The sequence below is a fragment of the Oncorhynchus keta genome, unplaced genomic scaffold (assembly GCF_023373465.1).
Source record: "Oncorhynchus keta strain PuntledgeMale-10-30-2019 unplaced genomic scaffold, Oket_V2 Un_contig_5194_pilon_pilon, whole genome shotgun sequence".
Classification (NCBI taxonomy): Eukaryota; Metazoa; Chordata; class Actinopteri; order Salmoniformes; family Salmonidae; genus Oncorhynchus; species Oncorhynchus keta.
Window position 1 is genome coordinate 85,954 of NW_026288165.1, and position 24,792 is coordinate 110,745.

Here is a 24,792-nt window from a genome sequence, read left to right on the forward strand (position 1 = left end):
AGACAGAAGGGAAGGTAACAGACAGACAGACAGACAGACAGACAGACAGACAGACAGACAGACAGACAGACAGACAGACAGACAGATGGGCAGATGGGCAGACGAAGAGACAGAAGGGAAGGTAGACAGACAGACAGACAGACAGACAGACAGACAGACAGACAGACAGACAGACAGACAGACAGACAGACAGACAGATGGGCAGACAAAGAGACAGACAGACAGACAGACAGACAGACAGACAGACAGACAGACAGACAGACAGACAGACAGACAGACAGACAAAGAGACAGAACAGTAGACAGAGACACTGACAGACAGACAGACAGAGAGATGGGAGACAGGACAGAAGGGTAGACAGACAGACAGACAGACAGACAGACAGACAGACAGACAGACAGATGTGCAGACGAAGAGACAGAAGGGAAGACAGACAGACAGACAGACAGACAGACAGACAGACAGACAGACAGACAGACAGATGGGCAGACGAAGAGACAGAAGGGAAGGTAGACAGACAGACAGACAGACAGACACCGACAGACAGACAGACAGACAGACAGACAGACAGACAGACAGACAGACAGACAGATGGGCAAGACGAAGAGACAGAAGGGAAGGTAGACAGACAGACATGGGTTTAGATTCAACAGGGTAACAGTCTCGGCTACATCTGCACTCTTTCTCTTGTTGCTCTCCAGACGGCCTGGGCAGACTCCAGTCCTCACTGTTCCTGTAACAGATGTGGAGTTGACAGGACTGAGGGCTTCTCTAACTTCCCCTTTCTCTTGTTGCTCTACAGCCGGCCTGGGCAACTCCAGTCCTCAGGGGCCTGATTGGTGTCACCGGTTTGCCCCAGTCCCAGCTAACACACCTGACTCCAATAATCATAATAATCCAATAATAATCATGATCTTCAGTTTAGAATGGAATTAGTTTAAATCAGGTGTGTTTACTAGGATGGAGGGAAAGTGTGCCACCCAATCAGGGCCCAGAGAACTGGAGTTGGCCAGGCCTGCTCTTACTCAATAGGCAGACTCGGACCCAGAACGGGCTCAATACGACCAAATATTTATTAATTTTGTTGTACATTTTTTTTTTTTTTAAAGGATATAGACCAGGGCCCACCGTGCACTACTATAGACCAGGGCCCACAGTGCACTATATAGGGAATAGGGTGTCATTAGGGACTGAGACTCAGTCTCTTCCTATGGGTCTGAGAAACCCACTGAACTGACCAGTGAAGACACAAACACACACACACACATTCATACACAGAGTGGAGGAGGGCTGAGGGACAGGACCCTGGGGACGGAGGCAACGATAAGGTGCTCTACACGAGAGCCCTCACATCTCTCAGAGGGACAGGACCCTGGGGACGGAGGCAACGATAAGAAATGTGTGTCTCTAATATGCTCATACATTTGGCAGGAGGCTAGGAAGTGCAGCTCAGTTTCCACCTCATTTTGTGGGTAGTGAGCACATAGCCTGTCTTCTCTTGAGGTCTGTCTACGGCGGCCTTTCTCAATAGCAAGGCTATGCTCAAAGTCTGTACATAGTCAAAACGTTCCTTAAGTTTGGATCAGTCACAGTGGTCAGGTATTCTGCCACTGTGTACTCTCTGTTTAGGACCAAATAGCATTCTAGTTTGCTCTGTTCTTTTTGTGTCAAGTAATTCTCTTTTTGTTTTCTCATGATTTGGTTGGGTCTAATTGTGTTGCTGTCCAGGGGCTCTGTGCGGTGTGTTTGTTTGTGAACAGAGCCCCAGGACCAGCTTGCTGAGGGGTCTCTTCTCCAGGTTCATCTCTCTGTAGGTGATGGCTTTGTTATGGAAGGTTTGGGAATCGCTTCCTTTTAGGTGATTGTAGAATTTAAAGTCTCTTTTCTGGATTTGGATAATTAGTGGGTATTGGCCTAATTCTGCTCTGCATGCATTATTTGGTGTTCAACGTTGTACCCGGAGGATCTCTGTGTATCTCTGCCCTCTCTCTCTCTCTCTCTCTCTCTCTCTCTCTCTCTCTCTCTCTCTCTCTCTCTCTCTTCTCCTCTCTCTCTCTCTCTGCCTCTCTCTCTCTCTCTCTCTCTCTCTCTCTCTCTCTCTCTACTCTCTCTCTCTCTCTCTCTCTCTCTCTCTCTCTCTCTCTCTCTCCTGTATGTGTTGTATACATGACTTGACACAGTAGCTCTCCAACGAGCCATGATTTATGTGTACGAGAGAGAGACAGTGAAAGAGAGAGAGGGAGACAGTGAAAGAGAGAGAGACAGTGAAAGAGAGAGAGAGAGACAGTGAAAGAGAGAGAGACAGTGAAAAAGAGAGAGAGACAGTGAAAGAGAGAGAGACAGTGAAAGAGAGAGAGAGACAGTGAAAGAGAGAGAGACAGTGAAAGAGAGAGAGACAGTGAAAGAGAGAGAGAGAGAGAGTGAAAAGAGAGAGAGACAGTGAAAGAGAGAGAGACAGTGAAAGAGAGAGAGAGAGACAGTGAAAGAGAGAGAGACAGTGAAAGAGAGAGAGAGAGACAGTGAAAAGAGAGAGAGAGAGACAGTGAAAGAGAGAGACAGTGAAAGAGAGAGAGAGACCGTGAAAAGAGAGAGAGACAGTGAAAGAGAGAGAAGTGAGAGAGAGAGACCACTTGTCTTTTATAGTCACAAGGCCTGGACGTCTAAAGATCTGAACTAAACACGATTAAAGTGCAGCCAAATATCCATCCCAAATGACTCCCAATTCCCTATGTAGTGCACTACTTTTGGCCAGGGCTCATACGGCATTGTAACATACTATAGAGGGTATATGGTGCCATTTGGAACGCAGTCCAGTGCTCCAGGCACAACCTCCTTCCTCCAGGTCATCAATAACACTCAACAATCCCTCTCCCAGCCTTTGTTTACATATCTGGAGGACAGGGCTGGACTTGTACCAGAAATCAACCCAAGGCATTTCTAACACACCGGACATTTCTTCATTTGAGACCCCAATTATCACTGGGAGAAAGATGGACAAGCCCATCTGGCATTTGCCCAAAACTGCCCTTTGGCTTGTCTGTTTCTGCCAGGCACTAACTCCTTCCTCCAGTTGGATCATCACTAACTCCTTCCTCCAGTTAGATCATCACTAACTCCTTCCTCCAGTTGGATCATCACTAACTCCTTCCTCCAGTTTTATCATCACTAACTCCTTCCTCCAGTTATATCGTCACTAACTCCTTCCTCCAGTTATATCATCACTAACTCCTTCCTCCAGTTAGATCGTTACTAACTCCTTCCTCCAGTTATATCATCACTAACTCCTTCCTCCAGTTATATCATCACTAACTCCTTCCTCCAGTTATATCATCACTAACTCCTTCCTCCAGATCATCACTAACTCCTTCCTCCAGTTATATCATCACTAACTCCTTCCTCCAGTTGGATCATCACTAACTCCTTCCTCCAGTTATATCATCACAAACTCCTTCCTTTTTCCTTTTTTGTTTTCTCATGATTTGGTTGGGTCTAATTGTGTTGCTGTCCTGGGGCTCTGTGGGGTCTGTTTGTCTTTGTGAACAGAGCCCCAGGACCAGCTTGCTTAGGGGACTCTTCTCCAGGTTCATCTCTCTGTAGGTGATGGCTTTGTTATGGAAAGTTTGGGAATCGCTTCCTTTCAGGTGGTTGTAGAATTCAACGTCTTTCTGGATTTTGATAATTAGTGGGTATCGGCCTCATTCTGCTCTGCATGCAGCTTTTGGTGTTTTACGTTGTACACTGAAAATATTTTTGCAGAATTCTGCATGCAGTCTCAATCTCTCTCTATCTATCTAGCTCGCTATCTCTATTTCGCTCTCTCTCTCTCTCTCTCTCTCTCTCTCTCTCTCAGGAAGGCACACCTACACAGATGATGATTGTGTGTGTGTGCACTCCTAATTGGGTTTGGGTGTATGTGGGTGTCACTGCGTCTTCTGAGTGTCTTCATGATTGCTGTTCTGGTTCTGGTCAAAGTAACCTTGTCTCTTTGTTCAGATCTCTGCCTGTAATCTCAATAACACAATGTTTACACACACACACACACACACACACACACACACACACACACACACACACACACACACACACACACACACACACACACACACACACACACACACACACACACACACACACACACACACACACACACACACACACACACACACACACACACACACACACACACACACACACACACACACCCCTTCCCGAGTCAGAAGAAATGAGTGCCTTGTGGGTTTCAGTTCTGTGATGTCACATCCTGTATCTGTCCCCATGGGACTTGACTGTGGTTGGATTGTTAAACCATCCACCCTATTTCCCCCTCAAACTTCCTCTATTAAATGACAGTTATTATCTACAAGTTGTGTCTTTATAATATATTGTGCTTTATTGTTCCCCAATGAGAGAATGAATAATCGGCATGGAGCTTTATCTCAGGCCTCCTCTTCCCAATAGCAAAACAACCTGAGCTTCTGAGCATGTGTTACTTTACATTATATAGCTTCTGTTCCCTCCGCTGCTGCTACCCCCTCAGAAAGAGACAGGCAGAGATAGAGAAAGAGACAGACAGAGCGAGACAGGCAGAGATAGAGAACGAGACAGACAGAGATAGAGAACGAGACAGACAGAGCGAGACAGGCAGAGATAGAGAACGAGACAGACAGAGATAGAGAACGAGACAGACAGAGCGAGACAGGCAGAGATAGAGAACGAGACAGACAGAGCGAGACAGGCAGAGAGACAGAGCGAGAGGCAGACAGAGTGAGACAGGCAGAGAGACAGAGCGAGACAGGCAGAGACAGACACCCTCATCCAGCTGGTCCTGGGGCTGAGTTCACAACCTGTTCTAGACACACTGAAGACAGGACCCTCATCCAGCTGGTCCTGGGGCTGAGTTCACTAACCTGTTCTACTAACACACTGAAGCCTCAGGACCCTCATCCAGCTGGTCCTGGGGCTGAGTTCATTAACCTGTTCTACTAACACACTGAAGCCTCAGGACCCTCATCCAGCTGGTCCTGAGTTCACTAACCTGTTCTACTACACACACTGAAGCCTCAGGACCCTCATCCAGCTGGTCCTGAGTTCACTAACCTGTTCTACTAAAACACTGAAGCCTCAGGACCCTCATCCAGCTGGTCCTGGGGCTGAGTTCACTAACCTGTTCTACTAACACACTGAAGCCTCAGTCCCCTCATCCAGCTGGTCCTGAGTTCACTAACCTGTTCTACTAACACACTGAAGCCTCAGGACCCTCATCCAGCTGGTCCTGGGGCTGAGTTCACTAACCTGTTCTACTGAAACACTGAAGCCTCAGGACCCTCATCCAGCTGGTCCTGGGGCTGAGTTCACTAACCTGTTCTACTAACACACTGAAGCCTCAGGCCCCTCATCCAGCTGGTCCTGGTCCTGAGTTCACTAACCTGTTCTACTAACACACTGAAGCCTCAGGACCCTCATCCAGCTGGTCCTGGGGCTGAGTTCACTAACCTGTTCTACTAACACACTGAATCCTCAGAACCCTCATCCAGCTGGTCCTGGGGCTGAGTTCACTAACCTGTTCTACTAACACACTGAAGCCTCAGAACCCTCATCCAGCTGGTCCTGGGGCTGAGTTCACTAACCTGTTCTACTAACACACTGAAGCCTCAGAACCCTCATCCAGCTGGTCCTGGGGCTGAGTTCACTAACCTGTTCTACTAACACACTGAAGCCTCAGGACCCTCATCCAGCTGGTCCTGAGTTCACTAACCTGTTCTACTGACACACTGAAGCCTCAGGACCCTCATCCAGCTGGTCCTGGGGCTGAGTTCACTAACCTGTTCTACTGACACACTGAAGCCTCAGGACCCTCATCCAGCTGGTCCTGGGGCTGAGTTCACTAACCTGTTCTACTAACACACTGAAGCCTCAGAACCCTCATCCAGCTGGTCCTGAGTTCACTAACCTGTTCTACTAACACACTGAAGCCTCAGAACCCTCATCCAGCTGGTCCTGGGGCTGAGTTCACTAACCTGTTCTACTAACACACTGAAGCCTCAGGACCCTCATCCAGCTGGTCCTGGGGCTGAGTTCACTAACCTGTTCTACTAACACACTGAAGCCTCAGTCCCCTCATCCAGCTGGTCCTGGGGCTAAGTTCACTAACCTGTTCTACTAACACACTGAAGCCTCAGGACCCTCATCCAGCTGGTCCTGGGGCTAAGTTCACTAACCTGTTCTACTGACACACTGAAACCTCAGGACCCTCATCCAGCTGGTCCTGGGGCTGAGTTCACTAACCTGTTCTACTAACACACTGAAACCTCAGGACCCTCATCCAGCTGGTCCTGGGGCTGAGTTCACTAACCTGTTCTACTAACACACTGAAGCCTCAGGACCCTCATCCAGCTGGTCCTGGGGCTGAGTTCACTAACCTGTTCTACTAACACACTGAAGCCTCAGGACCCTCATCCAGCTGGTCCTGGGGCTGAGTTCACTAACCTGTTCTACTAACACACTGAAACCTCAGGACCCTCATCCAGCTGGTCCTGGGGCTGAGTTCACTAACCTGTTCTACTAACACACTGAAGCCTCAGGACCCTCATCCAGCTGGTCCTGGGGCTGAGTTCACTAACCTGTTCTACTAACACACTGAAGCCTCAGGACCCTCATCCAGCTGGTCCTGGGGCTGAGTTCACTAACCTGTTCTACTAACACACTGAAGCCTCAGGACCCTCATCCAGCTGGTCCTGAGTTCACTAACCTGTTCTACTAACACACTGAAGCCTCAGAACCCTCATCCAGCTGGTCCTGGGGCTGAGTTCACTAACCTGTTCTACTAACACACTGAAGCCTCAGGACCCTCATCCAGCTGGTCCTGGGGCTGAGTTCACTAACCTGTTCTACTAACACACTGAAGCCTCAGTACCCTCATCCAGCTGGTCCTGGGGCTGAGTTCACTAACCTGTTCTACTAACACACTGAAACCTCAGGACCCTCATCCAGCTGGTCCTGGGGCTGAGTTCACTAACCTGTTCTACTAACACACTGAAGCCTCAGGACCCTCATCCAGCTGGTCCTGGGGCTGAGTTCACTAACCTGTTCTACTAACACACTGAAGCCTCAGGACCCTCATCCAGCTGGTCCTGGGGCTGAGTTCACTAACCTGTTCTACTAACACACTGAAGCCTCAGGACCAGCACATCCAGCTGGTCCTGAGTTCACTAACCTGTTCTACTAACACACTGAAGCCTCAGGACCAGAACATCCAATCAATCAGGATAAAACAAATTACATCACAGTCAACACAAAACTACATTACTTAATGGGAAACACAAGCACAAACACAAAGCAAAATGCAGGGCTATCTGGCCCTAAATCAACAGCACACCGTGGATAACTATTTGACCATGGTTACTGATCAAAACCTTAGAAAAACCTTGACACAGTACAGGCTCAGTGAGCACAGCCTTGCCATTGAGAAGGGTAGACACAGGAAAACCTGGCTCCCTGTAGAGGAAAGGCTGTGCAACCACTGCACCGCAGCAGAACCTGAGACGGAGCTGCATTTCCTGACAAAATGTGAAAAATATAAAACAATTAGAGAGTGTAATTTCACCAAATTTGAAACCCTTATTCAAGGTTGGCTGAGTGGGACCTAGTGGAGCCAACTGGCTTAGTGGGCCCTAGTGGAGCCAGCTGACTGAGCGGGCCCTAGTGGAGCCAGCTGACTGAGTGGGCCCTAGTGGAGCCAGCTGACTGAGCGGGCCCTAGTGGAGCCAGCTGACTGAGCGGGCCCTAGTGGAGCCAACTGGCTGAGCGGGCCCTAGTGGAGCCAGCTGACTGAGCGGCCCCTAGTGGAGCCAACTGGCTGAGTGGGCCCTAGTGGAGCCAGCTGACTGAGCGGGCCCTGGTGGAGCCAACTGGCTAAGTTCACCCTAGTGGAGCCAACTGGCTGAGCGGGCCCTAGTGGAGCCAGCTGACTGAGCGGGCCCGAGTGGAGCCAACTGGCTTAGTGGGCCCTAGTGGAGCCAGCTGGCTGAGCAGGCCCTGGTGGAGCCAAATGGCTAAGTTCACCCTAGTGGAGCCAGCTGGCTTAGTGGGCCCTAGTAGAGCCAGCTGCCTGAGTTCGCCCTAGTGGAGCCAGCTTGCTGAGCGGGCCGTAGTAGAGCCAGCTGGCTGAGCGGGCCCTAGAGCCAGCTGACTGTGTGGGCCCTAGTGGAGCCAGCTTGCTGAGCGGGCCCTAGTGGAGCCAGCTGGCTGAGCTGGCCCGTAGTGGAGCCAGCTGGCTGTGCGGGCCCTAGTGGAGCCAGCTGGCTGAGCTGGCCCTAGTGGAGCCAGCTGGCTGTGCGGGCCCTAGTGGAGCCAGCTAGCTCTGTAAGGTGTGAGTAGTTGAACTGGTCTGTGGGCTATTTTATCTTAATTTATAGGCTATTTTATATATTATCTTGTTGAGGGAATAGACCGACGGCCTGTACAGGTCCGGACCGATTACCTTGTTTTGTGTTTTTCATACATAGTTAATAATTTAACATTTCAAACATCTTCCTCTTTTGAAACTTTTGTGTTTAATGTTAACTGTTATTTTGTGAGTTTATTTCACTTGCTGTGGCAATGTTAGTGCAACAGTATAACTTTAGACCGTCCCCCGCCCATACCCGGGTGTAGAACCAGGAACCCTCTGCACACATCAACAACAGTGGGCCGTTACCCATGGCTCCACAAAAGCTGGTCCTTGCAGAGCAAGGGGAACCCTCCTTCCAGGTCTCAGAGCAGGTGGCGTCACCGATTGAATTGCTATTTAGCGAGCACCACTGGCTAACTAAGCTAGCCGTTTCACATCCGTTACATCAGCACCACCGCTAACTAAGCTAGGGTTTCACATCCGTTACATCAGCACCACCGCTAACTAAGCTAGCCGTTTCACATGTTACATCAGCACCAGCTAACTAAGCTAGCGGGTTTCACATCCGTTACATCAGCACCACCGCTAACTAAGCTAGCCGTTTCACATCCGTTACACTCCGTTATTACATTAGCATATGTTTCCATATGCACCTTTGAATTGAATTGAGCTTGACTTACAGGTGAGTGACCTCAACAGCACTTATGTGAGAACAGGAAACGCATGGAACACCCACAGACGGTCACAGTTCTGTCCTGGGCCTGAGTTCTGCTTCAGTTCTGTCCTGGGCCTGAGTTCTGCTTCATTTCTGTCCTGGGCCTGAGTTCTGCTTCAGTTCTGTCCTGGGCCTGAGTTCTACTTCAGTTCTGTCCTGGGCCTGAGTTCTGCTTCAGTTCTGTCCTGGGCCTGAGTTCTGCTTCAGTTCTGTCCTGTGAGTTCTGCTTCAGAGTTACGATGACCAGTTTCTGGATTTGTTTTATTGTTAAACATAAACAACGCATAGAATAGAATATAACTTTGTTTGTTTTCTCGAGAGGGAGAATTTATCCTGCACATTTAAAATCATTGGCAATACAAAAACGGATGTACATAGTAAATACACATTCCAAACAAAAACAAGACTTAAAGGTCATGAAGAGGTCAACCTGACGTGGGTTCAGGTAAAATGTACATACAGAGTACAGGGTTCTTAACACAATGTCCCATGTCAATTAGCTTGATGCAACTGTCCTATTGACTCTGGGGAGAGGAAACAGGAATTCTACTGTCTATTGTTCAGCAGGTGGATGTTTGGTCCTCTTCTAGTGTCTATTGTTCAGCAGGTGGATGTTTGGTCCTCTTCTAGTGTCTATTGTTCAGCAGGTGGGATGTTTGGTCCTCTTCTCTTGTCTATTGTTTACCAGGTGGATGTTTGGTCCTCTTCTAGTGTCTAGTGTTCAGCAGGTGGATGTTTGGTCCTCTTCTAGTGTCTAGTGTTCAGCAGGTGGATGTTTGGCACCAGTGTCTAGTGTTCAGCAGGTGGATGTTTGGTCCTCTTCTAGTGTCTAGTGTTCAGCAGGTGGATATTTTGTCCTCTTCTAGTGTCTATTGTTCAGCAGGTGGGATGTTTGGTCCCGTTCGCGTGTCTATTATTTAGCAGGTGGATGTTTGGTCCTCTTCTAGTGTCTAGTGTTCAGCAGGTGGATGTTTGGTCCTCTTCTAGTGTCTAGTGTTCAGCAGGTGGATGTTTGGTCCTCTTCTAGTGTCTAGTGTTCAGCAGGTGGATGTTTGGTCCTCTTCTAGTGTCTAGTGTTCAGCAGGTGGATATTTGGTCCTCTTCTAGTGTCTATTGTTCAGCAGGTGGGATGTTTGGTCCTCTTCTCGTGTCTATTGTTTAGCAGGTGGATGTTTGGTCCTCTTAGTGTCTAGTGTTCAGCAGGTGGATGTTTGGTCCTCTTCTTGTCTATTGTTCAGCAGGTGGATGCTTGGTCCTCTTCAGTGTCTAGTGTTCAGAACAGGTGGATGTTTGGTCCTCTTCTAGTGTCTATTGTTCAGCAGGTGGATGTTTGGTCCTCTTCTAGTGTCTAGTGTTCAGCAGGTGGATGCTTGGTCCTCTTCTAGTGTCTAGTGTTCAGCAGGTGGATGTTTGGTCCTCTTCTAGTGTCTATTGTTCAGCAGGTGGATGTTTGGTCCTCTTCTAGTGTCTAGTGTTCAGCAGGTGGATATTTGGTCCTCTTCTAGTGTCTAGTGTTCAGCAGGTGGATGTTTGGTCCTCTTCTAGTGTCTATTGTTCAGCAGGTGGATGTTTGGTCCTCTTCTAGTGTCTAGTGTTCAGCAGGTGGATATTTGGTCCTCTTCTAGTGTCTAGTGTTCAGCAGGTGGATGTTTGGTCCTCTTCTACTGTCTATTGTTCAGCAGGTGCCACAGATCAGTTGTGGTGAAGGTTACGCCAGTATATTACTAACTACAGAAGTTGAAACTGAAGGTTGGATTGGAACCATGTCACTGGGTTTAATCAAACAGTGTTTCAGTAAATTTAGGATATTCCTGTGTGGGTGAGAGATTATCAAGACGTCAATTAGTCAGTATCTCAACGGGTGGAAACCCCCAGCCACAACAACCACCCACCCACCCACCCACACAACCAAGCAAAGAAACACAGAGACAGAGAGAGACAGAGACACAGAGACAGAGAGACAGAGAGAGAGAGAGAGAGACACAGAGAGAGAGAGAGAGAGAGAGAGAGAGACAGAGAGAGAGAGAGAGAGAGGGTGGGGCATGTATCAGATAATCAGCATGCTCTACTCACTATTGTCCAAGCCGAAACCGCTTATATAACAGTATGGCCCACAAAGCTTTTACTCTCTCGTCCTCAGTGGAGGCTGCTGAGGGGAGGACGGCTCATAGTAATGGCTGGAATGGAGTCAATGGAATGGTATCAACCACATGGATGTGTTTGCTACCGTTAGATGTGTTTGATACCATTCCATTGACTCCATTCCAGCCATTATGATGAGCCGTCCTCCCCTCAGCAGCCTCCACTGCTCATCCTGGAACATTCAAGGTCTGAGGTCATCTGTTTTTGGCCTAAATAGCAGGAACCCAGACTTCATCAAAGAAATCATGAATACAGACATTATCATCCTGCAAGAAACATGACATAGAGGAGATGGATCCACTGGTTGCCTTCAAGGTTACAGAGAGCTGGTAGTCCCATCCACCAAACTACCAGGTGTGAAACAGGGAAGAGACTAAGGGGGTATGCTAATTGGTATGCTAATTGTGAATAGATCACACTTAACCAACTACATTAAATCAATCAAAACAGGAACATTTTACATTTGGCTATAAATTCTAAAGGAACAGACAAAAATGTCCTCCTGTGTGATACGTACAGTGCATTGGGAAGGTATTCAGACCCCTTTATGTTAAAGCCTTATTCTAAAATGTATTCAAGTTTTTTTCCCCATCAATCTACACACAATAACCCATAATGACATCACAATAACCCATAATGACATCACAATAACCCATAATGACATCACAATAACCCATAATGACATCACAATAACCCATAATGACAAAGCAAAAACAGCTTTTTAGACATTTTTGCAAATGTTTTCTTTTTTTTTTTACAATTGAAATGTCAAATTTACATAAGTGTTCAGTAATTTGTTGAAGAACCTTTGGCAGCAATTACAGCGTTGAGTCTTCTTTGGTATGATGCGACAAGCTTGGTAAACCTGTATTTGGGGACTTTCTCCCGTTCTTCTCTGCAGATCCTCTCAAGCTCTGTCAGGTTGGATGGGGAGCGTCGCTGCACAGCTATTTTCAGGTCTCTCCAGAGATGTTAGATTGGGTTCAAGTCCGGGCTCTGGCTGGGCCACTCAAGGACATTCAGAGACTTGTCCTGAAGCCACTCCTGCGTTGTCTTGGCTGTTTGCTTAGGGTCGTTGTCCTGTTGGAAGGTGAACCTTCGCCCCAGTCTGACATCCTGAGTGCTCTGGAGCAGGTTTTCATCAAGGATCTCTCTGTACTTTACTCTGTTCCTCTTTCCCTCAATCCTGACTAGTCTCCCAGTCCCTGCCATTATGGATGGTGCCAGCTTCACTGTAGGGATGGTGCAGGTTTCCTCCAGACGTGACACTTGGCCAAAGAGTTCAATCTTGGTTTCATCAGACCAGAGAATCTTGTTTCACTCTTTAGGTGTCTTTTGGCAAACTCCAAGCGGACTGTCATGTGTCTTTCACTGAGGAGTGGTTTGCATCTGGCCATTCTACCATAAAGGCCTGATTGGTGGAGTGCTGCAGACATTGTTGTCCTTCTGGAAGGTTCTCCCATCTCCACAGAGGGACTCTGGAGCTCTGTCAGAGTGACCATCAGGTTCTTGGTCACGTCCCTGACCAAGGCCCTTATCCCCTGATTGCTCAGTTTGGCGGCCAGCTCTAGGAAGAGTCTTGGAGGTTCCAAATTTCCTCCATTTAAGAATGATGGAGGCCACTGTGTTCTTGGGAAGCTTCAATGCTGCAGACATTTTTGGTACCCTTCCCCAGATCTGTACCTTGACACAATCCTGTCTTGGAACTCTATGGACAATTTCTTTGACCTCATGGCTTGGTTTTTGCTCTGACATGCACTGTCAACTATGTGACCTTATATAGACAGGCGTGTGCCTTTCTAAATCATGTCCAATCAATTGAATTTACCACAGGTGGATTCCAATCAAGTTGTAGAAACATCTCAAGGATGATCAATTGAAACAGGATGCACCTGGGCTCAATTTCGAGTCACATAGGAAAGGGTCTGAATACTTAGGTAAATAAGGTATGTTTTTTTATTTTTTATCAAACTTGCTAAAGAAATCTAAAAACCTGTTTTCACTTTGTCATTATGTTGTATTTTGTGTAGATTGATGAAGAAAAAATGTATTTAAGCCATTTTACAATAAGGCTGTAACCTAACAGGATGTGGAAAAGGGGAAGGGGTCTGAAAACTTCCTGAATGCACTGTATATCTCCCCACTAGAATCCACATACTTTAATGATGACAACTCCATCCTAGAGGGGGAGATCATTTCCAGGCCCAGGGACAAGTACTACTCTGTGAGGACCTAAATGCCAGAACTGGACAAGATCCCGTCATTCTCAATGTGAGTATATTTTAAATTAAGATAAATACACAAAGCAGACGACTAAAGGTCAAGAGGGAATTAACGATTAATGGGAATAGTTGTATTTCTGGGAATAGGGAAGTTGATTAATGAAATATTTCTGTAATAGGGAATTAGTTGTTTTTCGATTAATGGGAAATAGTTGTATTTCTGTAATAGGGAATTAATGATTAATGGGAATAGTTGTTTTTCTGTAATAGGGAATTAACGATTAATGGGAATAGTTGTTTTTCTGTAATAGGGAATTAACGATTGGGAATAGTTGTTTTTCTGTAATAGGGAATTAAGTGGGAATAGTTGTTTTCTGTAATAGGGAATTAACGATTAATGGGAATAGTTGTTTTTCTGTAATAGGGAATTAACGATTAATGGGAATAGTTGTTTTTCTGTAATAGGGAATTAACGATTAATGGGAATAGTTGTTTTTCTGTAATAGGGAATTAATGATTAATGGAAATAGTTGTATTTCTGTAATAGGGAATTAATGATTAATCTAAATAGTTGTTTTTCTGTAATAGGGAATTAATGATTGATGCATCAGAGACATGGGAGGAATTTCAGTCTTGGACTCATAGCTACATGTGGCAACTTCTCATTGGTCCGAATTGTCTATATATTGAGCCTGAAATGGCATACTTGTTATTTGTTCATTGGCCCAATTTTACTGCAAGGAATTCTAATTGGTTAACCAAAGGTTAGGGTTGGGTTATAAATGACATCCTGTTGTTCTGTGGAGAATCATTAAGGACAGGGAAGAATGAACATCTACCATCTACTTCCCAGCATAACAGCTATGATTTGTTCTCTTTGAATAAATATATTTTTCTCCCCCTGATTTGCTTTGGTCTGTGTAAAAATGGGTCACAAACTGCATACTATTAAGAAACGCTCTAAATGTAAGATGGCGCCGGAGCAGAAGGCTGACGCCCCCAACCGATTGTGTTTTTGTTCGTATATATGTTTTAGTTCGTAACTTATTTTTTAAAACTAATTTTGTACATAATGATGCCTCTACACATCTCTTATAACTGAAAATAACTTCTAGACATCAGGACTGCGACTACTCACCAGGGACTAGCAGAATCCTTTTTCTTCTTTCACGACTCTGATGAGCCCGAGGCAGAGGATATACGGCTCCCTCGAGAACAGGCCCCGACCACAGTGATCTGTGTGAAGAGGATGCAGAGAAAGAGTGGCCAGAGAGCGGTCTGCCTTCTGAGAAGTCGGAGGCGATCGAATAAACCCCCACTTCCCTCAATTCTGCTAGCAAACATGCAATCTTTGGACAATAAAATGGATGGGTTAAGGGGAAGATTAAACTACCAACGGGACATTAAAAACTGTAACATCTTATGCTTCACGGAGTCGTGGCTGAACGACGACAATATCGACAATATGGTTATATGAACATACAGCTGGCTGGTTATATGTATTTTTGTAAACAACAGCTGGTGCACGATATCTAAGGAAGTCTCAAGCTATTGCTAGCCTGAGGTTGAGTATCTCATGATAACCTGTAGACCACACTACCTACCGAGAGAATTTTCATCTGTATTCTTTGTAGCTGTTTACATACCACTACAGTCAGAGGCTGGCACAAAGAAAGCATTGAATGAGCTATATTCAACCACAAGCAAACCAGAAAACGCTCACCCAGAGGCGGCGCTCCTAGTAGCCGGGAACTTTAATACAGGGAAACTTAAATCAGTTTACCAAATTTCTATCAGCATGTTAAATGTGCAACCAGAGGGAAAATAACTCTGGAACACCTATACTCCACACAGAGATGCATACAAAGCTCTCCCTCGCTCTCCATTTGGCAAATCTGACCATAATTTCATCCTCCTGATTCCTGCTTACAAGCACAAATTAAAGCAGGGAGCACCAGTGACTAGATCAATAAACAAAAGTGGTCAGAGGAAGCAGATGCTAAGTTACAGGACTGGTTTGCTAGCACAGACTGGAATATGTTCTGGGATTCCTCCAATGGCATTGAGGAGTACACCACATCTGTCATTGGCTTCATCAGTAAGTGCATTGATGACGTCGTCCCCACAATGACCGTACGTACATACCCCAACCAGAAGCCATGGATTACAGGCAGCATACGCACTGAGCTAAAGGCTAGAGATGCCGCTTTTAACGAGCGGGACTCTAACCCGGAAGCTTATAAGAAATCCCGCTATGCCCTCCGACGAACCATCAAACAGGCAAAGCGTTAATACAGGCCTAAGATCGAGTCGTACTACACCGGCTCCAACGCTCTGACGCTCGTCGGATGTGGCAGGGCCTGCAAACCATTACAGACTACAAAGGGAAGCACAGCCGAGAGCTGCCCAGTGACATGAGTCTATCGGATGAGCTAAACTACTACTATGCTCGCTTCGAAGCAAATAACACTGAAACATGCATGAGAGCAGCAGCTGTACCGGAAGACTGTGTTGATCCCGCTCTCCCCAGCCGATGTGAGTAACACCTTTAGACAGGTCAACATTCATAAGGCCGCAGGGCCAGACGAATTACCAGGACGTGTACTGCGAGCATGCGCTGACCAACTGGCAAGTGTCCTCACTGAGATTTTCAACCTCTCCCTGTCCGAGTCTGTAATACCAACATGTTTCAAGCAGACCACCATAAGCCCTGTGCCCAAGAACGCCATGGTAACATGTCTAAATTGCTACCGACCCGTAACACTCACGTCTGCAGTCATGATGTGCTTTAAAAGGCTGGTCATGGTTCACATCAACACTATCATCCCAGAAACCCTAGACCCACTCCAATTTGCATACTGCCCCAACAGATCCACAGAGGATGCAATCTCTATTGCACTCCACGCTGCCCTTTCCCACCTGGACAAAAGGAACACCTATGTGAGAATGCTATTCATTGACTACAGCTCAGTGTTCAACACCATAGTGCCCTAAAAGCTCATTCAATAAGCTAAGGACCCTGGGACTAAACATCTCCCTCTGCAACTGGATCCTGGACTTCCTGACGGGCCGACACCCAGGTAGTAAGGGTAGGTAACAACACATCCGCCACGCTGATCCTCAGCGCAGGGGCACCTCAGGTTTGCGTGCCCAGTCCCCTCCTGTACTCTCTGTTCACTCATGACTGCACAGCCAGGCACAACTCCAACACCATAATTAAGTTTGCCAATGACACAACAGTGGTAGGCCTCATCACCGACAACAACGAGACAGCCTATAGTGAGGAGGTCAGAGACCTGGCCGTGTGATGCCAGGACAACAACCTCTCCCTCAACGTGATCAAGACAAAGGAGATGATTATGGACTACAGGAGAAAGAGGAGGGGGCACACCCCATTCTCATCGACGGGGCTGCAGTGGAGCAGGTTGAGAGCTTCAAGTTCCTTGGTGTCCACATCACCAACAAACTAACATGGTCCAAGCACACCTGACTGGTTGCATCACTGCCTGATATGGCAACTGTTCGGCCTCTGACCACAAGGCACTACAGAGGGTAGTGCGAACAGCCCAGTACATCACTGGGGCCAAGCTTCTTGCCATCCAGGACCTCTACACCAGACGATGTCAGAGGAAGGCCCTAAAAATGGTCAAAGACTCCATCTACCATAGTCATAGACTGTTCTCTCTGGTACCACACGGCAAGCGGTACCGGAGAGTCAAGTCTAGGTCCAAGAGGCTACTATAAACAGCTTCTACCCCCAAGCCATAAGACTGCTGAACTGCTGATCAAACTACCCCCAAGCCATAAGACTGCTGAACTGCTGATCAAACTACCCACAAGCCATAAGACTGCTGAACTGCTGATCAAACTACCCCCAAGCCATAAGACTGCTGAACTGCTGATCAAACTACCCCCAAGCCATAAGACTGCTGAACTGCTGATCAAACTACCCCAAGCCATAAGACTACTGAACTGCTGATCAAACTACCCCCAAGCCATAAGACTACTGAACTGCTGATCAAATGGCTACCCCAAGCCATAAGACTGCTGAACTGCTGATCAAACTACCCCCAAGCCATAAGACTGCTGAACTGCTGATCAAACTACCCCCAAGCCATAAGACTGCTGAACTGCTGATCAAACTACCCCCAAGCCATAAGACTGCTGAACTGCTGATCAAACTACCCCCAAGCCATAAGACTACTGAACTGCTGATCAAATGGCTACCCCAAGCCATAAGACTGCTGAACTGCTGATCAAATGGCTACCCAGACTATTTCCTAAGAAAGGAATTGAGGAACCTATCCAACCAAAAACAAAAACACAGAGAGCCAGAAAACTTCAGACCCCTCCTTCACTATCGTGTTACACTGAAACAGTTCAGAAATACACTATGATCAATGCAAATCCAACACACAGACAACAAATTCCAATTGGCTCTACTAAAACTCTTTAACATCATCCTTAGCTCTGGCATCTTCCCCAACACACCCCCCCCCCTCTTCAACATATAAATCAATAAATTGGCGAGGGCACTAGGGCGGTTTGCAGCACCCGGCCTCACTCTTCTGCACTCACAAATAAAGTGTCTACTGTTTGCAGATGATCTGGTACTTCTGTCCCCAACCAAGGAGGGCCTACAGCAGCACCTAGACCTGTCCCCAACCAAGGAGGGCCTACAGCAGCACCTAGACCTGTCCCCAACCACCTACAGCAGCACCTGACCTGCCCCCCCCAAGGAGGGCCCAGCAGCACCTAGACCTGGGACTACAGCAGCACCTAGACCTGCCCCCAACCAAGGAGGGCCTACAGCAGCACCTAGACCCCTGACAGTGAATCTCAGTAAGACAAAAAATAATGGTGTTCAAAAAAAGGTCCAGTAGCCAGTACAACAAATATAAATTCTATCTAGAAACTGTGGCCCTAGAGCACACAAAAAACGATACATACCTCGGCCTAAATATCAACACCACAGGTAATTTTCACAAGTCTGTGAACCAATTGAAGAGGGCTTTCTATGCCATCAAAAGGAACATAAAATTCGATATCCCAATTAGGATCTGGCTAAAAATACTTAACCCGTTATAGAATCCATTCCCCGCTATAGTTGTGAGGTCTGGGATCCGCTCACCAACCAAACATTAACAAAATGGGACAACCACTCAATTGAGACTCTGCATGCAGACAGAATTCTGCAAAAATATACTTTGTGTACAACGCAGAACCCCAAACAATGCAGGCAGAGCAGAGTTGAGACTATAGTGAATACTGTTAAAACTGCAACCAGAGGAACACAAACAACATTGTAAAATACCACCAATATTTACCTGTTTTGTCTTCCTCTAATATTCCTACTACAAATATTTGCACATTGCTAAAACAACTGCACATAGCTGATAATATAACACTTGAAATGTCTTTATCTTTTTGAAACCTTTTCAGTATTTACTGTTTAATTCAAATAGTTTTTTGTTGATGTTGTTTTGTGTCTTCTCACTTTAAGTTATTGTTCATTTTACTTGCTGTCGCAACTTAGACACATTTCCCATGTCAATAAAGCCCCTTTGAGTTGAATTGAGAGAGAGAGAGAGAGACCAGAGAAAGGGAGAAACAGAGAGAGAGAAAGAGAGAGAAATAGAGTGAGAGAGAGAGAGACGTTCTGTCATTGCAGTCATTAAATCAATGTTGTTTCTGTCTGATCTAATTGTAGATAATGATAACATGGTAAAGCTCTCTGTGCTTCCTTTAAACCAGAGACGGACTCCTTCCTCAATAACAGACAGCCTTATCTTAATTAGAGAGAGGGAGGGAGAGAAAGTGTGTGAGAAAGAGAAAAAGATGGGGAGGGAGAGAGAGAGAGAAAGAGAAAGAGAGAATGTGTGGGGAGTGGGGAAGGAGAGAATGTGAGAGAAGAGAGAGAGTGGGGAGGAGAGAAGAGAGAGAGATCACAAACACAAACAAACCCCACAGAGCCCCAGGACAACACACATTAGACCCAACCAAATCATGAGAAAACAAAAGATAATTACTTGAACATTGGAAAAATTAACAAAAAACAGAGCAAACTAGAATGCTATTTGGCCCTAAACAGAGAGTACACAGTGGCAGAATACCTGACCACTGTGACTGACCCAAACTTAAGGAAAGCTTTGACTATGTACAGACTCAGTGAGCATAGCCTTGCTATTGAGAAAGACCACCGTAGGCAGACATGGCTCTCAAGAGAAGACAGGCTATGTGCTCACTGCCCACAAATGAGGTGGAAACTGAGCTGCACTTCCTAACCTCCTGCCCAATGTATGACCATATTAGAGAGACATATTTCCTTCAGATTACACAGATCCACAAAGAATTTGAAAATAAATCCAATTTTGATCATTTTGACTCCCATATCTACTGGGTGAAATTCCACAGTGTGCCATCACAGCAGCAAGATGTGTGACCTGTTGCCACGAAAAGGGCAACCAGTGAAGAACAAACACCATTGTAAATACAACCCAAATTTATGTTTATTTATTTTCCCTTTTGCACTTTAACTATTTGCACATCATTACTGTACATAGACATCATATTACATTTCACATTTCATTATTCTTTTGGAACTTTTGTGAGCGTGATGTTAACTGTTCATTTTTTAAATTGTTTTGGAACTTTTGTTTATTATCTATTTCACTTGCTTTGGCACTGTAAGCATATGTTTCCCATGCTAAAAAAAGCCCTTAAGTTTACAAATAGACAGAGAGGAGGGGGGCAGGGAGAGAGAGGAGGGGGAGAAAGGGAGAGAGAGAGAGGAGGGACAGGGAGAGAGAGGAGGGGGAGAAAGGGAGAGAGAGAGAGAGAGGAGGGGGCAGGGAGAAAGGGAGGGAGAGAGAGAGAGGTGGGGGCAGGGAGAAAGGGAGGGAGAGAGAGGAGTGGCAGGGAGAAAAGGAGGGAGAGAGAGAGAGGAGGGGGCAGGGAGAAAGGGAGGGAGAGAGGAGGGGGCAGAGAGAAAGGAGGGAGAGAGAGAGAGGAGGGGGCAGGGAGAAAAGGAGGGAGAGAGAGAAAGAGATAGAGGAATGGGTAGGGGGCAGAGAGAGAGAGGAGGAGGCAGAGAGAGAGAGAGAGAGAGGAGGAGAGAGAGAGAGAGAGAGGGGAGAGAGAGAGAGAGAGAGAGAGAGAGAGAGAGAGAGAGAGAGAGAGAGAGAGAGAGAGAGAGAGAGAGAGAGAGAGAGAGAGAGGAGAGGGCAGGGCAGGGCAGGGAGGAAGGGTGGGAGAGAGAGAGAGACTTCCTAACCTCCTGCCCAATGTATGACCATATTAGAGAGACATATTTCCCCTCAGATTACACAGATCCACAAGGAATTTGAAAACAAATCCCATTTTGATAAACTCCCATATCTACTGGGTGAAATTCCACAGTGTACTTTAACCATTTGTACATTGTTACAACACTGTATATACATATATAATATGACATTTGTAATATCTTTATTGTTTTGAAACCTCTGTACGTGTAATGTTTACTGTTCATTTTTATTGTTTATTTCACTTTTGTATATTATCTACCTCACTTGCTTTGGCAATGTTAACACATGTTTCCCATGCCAATAAAGCCCTTGAATTGAATTGAATTGAATTGCGAGAGAGAAAGAGAGGAGGGAGGCAGGGAAAGGAAGGAGGAGAGAGAGAGAATAGGTGATGTGGTGGTGATATAATCATATGTAGGATATCATCTAGTTGACTGTATCTTCCCACTGGCTCCAAGTCCACCAGTTGATCAGCTGATGAAACAAAACCGCTCCCAGGGCTACCAAGCACACACATAAACACACACACACACACACTGTGTTTCAAGGTGACGTAATGGTCAACCCTCCTGACCAGGCCAGTTAATGAGTCGACTGCCTCTGGCAGTTTTTGTTGTGTGTGTCAATCTAATGTTCTTGGTCACATGATTCCTATTCAACAGATGAAGACTAACAGTGAAACATATACACAGGAAGTACCAGGTAATAACATGGCTATATACGGGAAGTACCAGGTAATAACATGGCTATATACAGGAAGTACCAGGTAATAACATGGCTATATACAGGAAGTACCAGGTAATAACATGGCTATATACAGGAAGTACCGGGTAATAACATGGCTATATACAGGAAGTACCGGGTAATAACATGGCTATATACAGGAAGTACCAGGTAATAACATGGCTATATACAGGAAGTACCAGGTAATAACATGGCTATATACAGGAAGTACCAGGTAATAACATGGCTATATACAGGAAGTACCAGGTAATAACATGGCTATATACAGGAAGTACCAGGTAATAACATGGCTATATACAGGAAGTACCAGTACTGAGTCGATGTGCAGGGGTATGAGGTAATTGAGGTAGCTATGTACATATAGGTAGGGGTAAAGTGACTAGGCAACGGGATAGATAATAGACAGTAACAGCAGTATACTGTAGGTAGGGGTAAAGGATAGATAATAGACAGTAACAGCAGTATACTGTAGGTAGGGGTAAAGGATAGATAATAGACAGTAACAGCAGTATAATGTAGGTAGGGGTAAAGGATAGATAATAGACAGTAACAGCAGTATAATGTAGGTAGGGGTAAAGGATAGATAATAGACAGTAACAGCAGTATAATGTAGGTAGGGGTAAAGGATAGATAATAGACAGTAACAGCAGTATAATGTAGGTAGGGGTAAAGGATAGATAATAGACAGTAACAGCAGTATACTGTAGGTAGGGGTAAAGCAGGGGTGTCAAAGTCAAATGGACGGAGGGCCAAATAAAAAATTTAGCTACAAGCCGAGGGCCGGACTGTTCGAATGTTCATTGAAACATTTTTAAATGACGCATATAGTCTAGTGAACCTAATTGAACCTACTGAAAACCTAACAAATATATTCCAATATGATCAGATAAATAAAGCAATATTTTCTTATGGCTCTGTCAGTAATCTTTAATTTTCAACAGACACAAAAGACAAATTTCCTTTATATAAAAATCCCCATAACATGAACATTAAATGAAAGAAACCGGTATTCAAGGCACCATCAGTAGCCTATATTTTCTATTTTAGCAAAAGTGGGCTAAATTTACTTCAAAGAAAAAACAATAATAGCAATTTTCTATCATCCACTCAACTGAAATATTTTTAAAATATAATTGGATTGAAATACAATAAAATAAAGTGCAAAAATCTATTAATCAAAAACAACACTTTGTTTAAGGAGAAGTAACATGCAGTGAAAACAAATATTAAACTTTAACTTTTAAACTTGAACTGAGTAAAAACTCTAAATATGTGATTGCACAGTAATGTTCACTTGTTTGAGGTTGAGGGTGATACTTGGTGGTGTCCCATCTTTTCCACAAGTTCATCAATGTTTGGGGTAAGGCTCTGAGCTGAGGAAATCCTCAGAATTGAGTGGAGGTGTTCAGCAGTAAGTCGACTTCTGTGTGATGTTTTGTTCAAGTTCATCAAAGAAAACAGTTGTTCACACAGGTATGTGCTGCCAAACATAGACAACGTTTGAGCAGCCTGGATGCGCAGCTGGGGCATTGTGTCGGGGAGGAAACGGGCGAACTCCGCAGCACCCACTGCCGCATATTTTGCCCTCAGTGCATCATTGCATTGAGGTCAATCAACTCCATTTGGAGGTTTGGTGGTGAGCTTTCCACGTCAACAGCAAATGGGTTACCGAGCAGTTCCAACCTGCTTTTTTGTGCTTCAAAGTCAGCAAATCGGCGTCGAAAGTCAGCGGCAAGCATACCTATTTTATCAGCCAACTGTGCGCTCGGGAACGCACTGGTAGAGAGCTTCTCTTTCATGGTCTGGCAGCTGGGAAAGTGGCTCAAATTTTCTTTCCGCATCTGCGTCTCCACAGAGTCAGTTTGGTTTTAAATGCCTTCACTGTACTGTACATATCAGAGATGACACGATCCCGACCCTGCAGCTGCAAGTTCATTGCATTCAGATGACTCGTAATGTCACACAGAAAAGCCATTTCACACAGAAACATTTCGTCTCGGAGTTGTGTTGTGTCTTTCCCTTTGCTGTCCAAGAACAGACAAATCTCCTCACGAAGCTCAAACATCTTTGAAGCACCTTTCCCTGGCTTAGCCATCGCACCTCTGTGTGATAAGGCAAATCACCATGCTCCGTTTCTAACTCCGTCAGAAATGCCTTGAACTGGCGGTGATTCAAACCTTTGGCTCTGATAAAGTTAACTGTGCGCGTGATGATGCTCATTACATGCTTTCAAGGCTTTACCGCACAACGCTTCCTGGTGTATGATACAATGATAAGCTGTCAGCTCACCTGTCGCGTTTTCCTCTTGCATCTTTTCCCGTATCTTCGCCACCAGTCCGCTCCTGTGTCCACACATCGCAGGTGCTCCGTCGGTTGTCAAACCCACGAGTTTTTCCCAAGGCAGCTCCATCTCATTTACACATCTTGACACCTCTTCATACAAATCATGCCCCGTAGTTGTGCCATGCATAGGACGTAAAGCCAAAAACTCCTCTGTCACGCTTAGGCTGGAGTCCACTCCGCGGATGAAAATTGACAACTGGGCAATGTCAGAAATGTCGGTGCTCTCATCCACAGCCAAGGAATATGCAATGAAATCTTTTCCTTTTCACAAGCTGCTCTTTTAGATTGATGGACAACTGGTCTACTCTCTCGGCAATGGTGTTTCTGCTCAGACTCACATTTAAAAAGAGTTGCCTTTTTCTGGGCAAACTTCACAAACTTTAATCATGCAGTTTTTGATGAAATCCTCCGTAAATGGCCGGGCTGATTTAGCGATCTCTTCTGCCAAAATAAAACTGGCCTTGACAGCAGCCTGGCCTTGTGATTTGGCTTTTGAACAGAGCCTGTCGAGATTTGAGGCCTCGTTTTAATTCCTCTGCCTTTTGTAGCCTTTGTTCCATGTCCGTGAACAAATACTCCGACTCCCACCTTGTTTGAAACCCCGGTTCTCAGTGTCCACCTTCCGTTTTGCCATTTTTGATGGGTATCTGAAAGTTAATTTTACTGTGATGCTGACAACTGCTGTGCCAATAAATATTGAAATGAAGCAGCCTACTGCTCGGTCGTCACCGTTGCATTGTGGGAAATGTAGTATTGGTGCGTGTAAAAGATCTGCGGGCTGCCGGCTTGCTGCGGCTGCGGGCCGGTTCTAATAATAAATCAAGATCATCCCAGGGGCCGTGAAACCTTCTCGCTGGTCGGATGTGGCCCGCGGGCCTTGACTCTGACATATGTGGGGTAAAGGATAGATAATAGACAGTAACAGCAGTATAATGTAGGTAGGGTCTGTAA

The 24,792-nt window shown here is 45.8% G+C and overlaps 1 protein-coding gene and 1 long non-coding RNA gene across 2 annotated transcripts in view; one reads left to right on the plus strand and one right to left on the minus strand.

Annotated features, from left to right (window-relative positions):
- The window catches only part of LOC127925149 (uncharacterized), a 46,754-nt gene extending 37,600 nt beyond the window's left edge, over positions 1 to 9,154 (minus strand). The window contains exon 1 of the mRNA XM_052509928.1: positions 9,070 to 9,154. The gene's annotated coding sequence lies outside the window, so the exon portion shown is untranslated. The remainder of the gene's footprint in view (positions 1 to 9,069) is intronic.
- A 510-nt stretch (positions 9,155 to 9,664) lies between these two features.
- LOC127925155 (uncharacterized) lies at positions 9,665 to 10,978 on the plus strand. Its single transcript, XR_008119885.1, has 3 exons — positions 9,665 to 9,751; positions 10,587 to 10,706; positions 10,747 to 10,978. It is a non-coding gene; the product is annotated as an uncharacterized LOC127925155 (long non-coding RNA).
- The last annotated feature ends 13,814 nt before the right edge of the window (positions 10,979 to 24,792 follow it).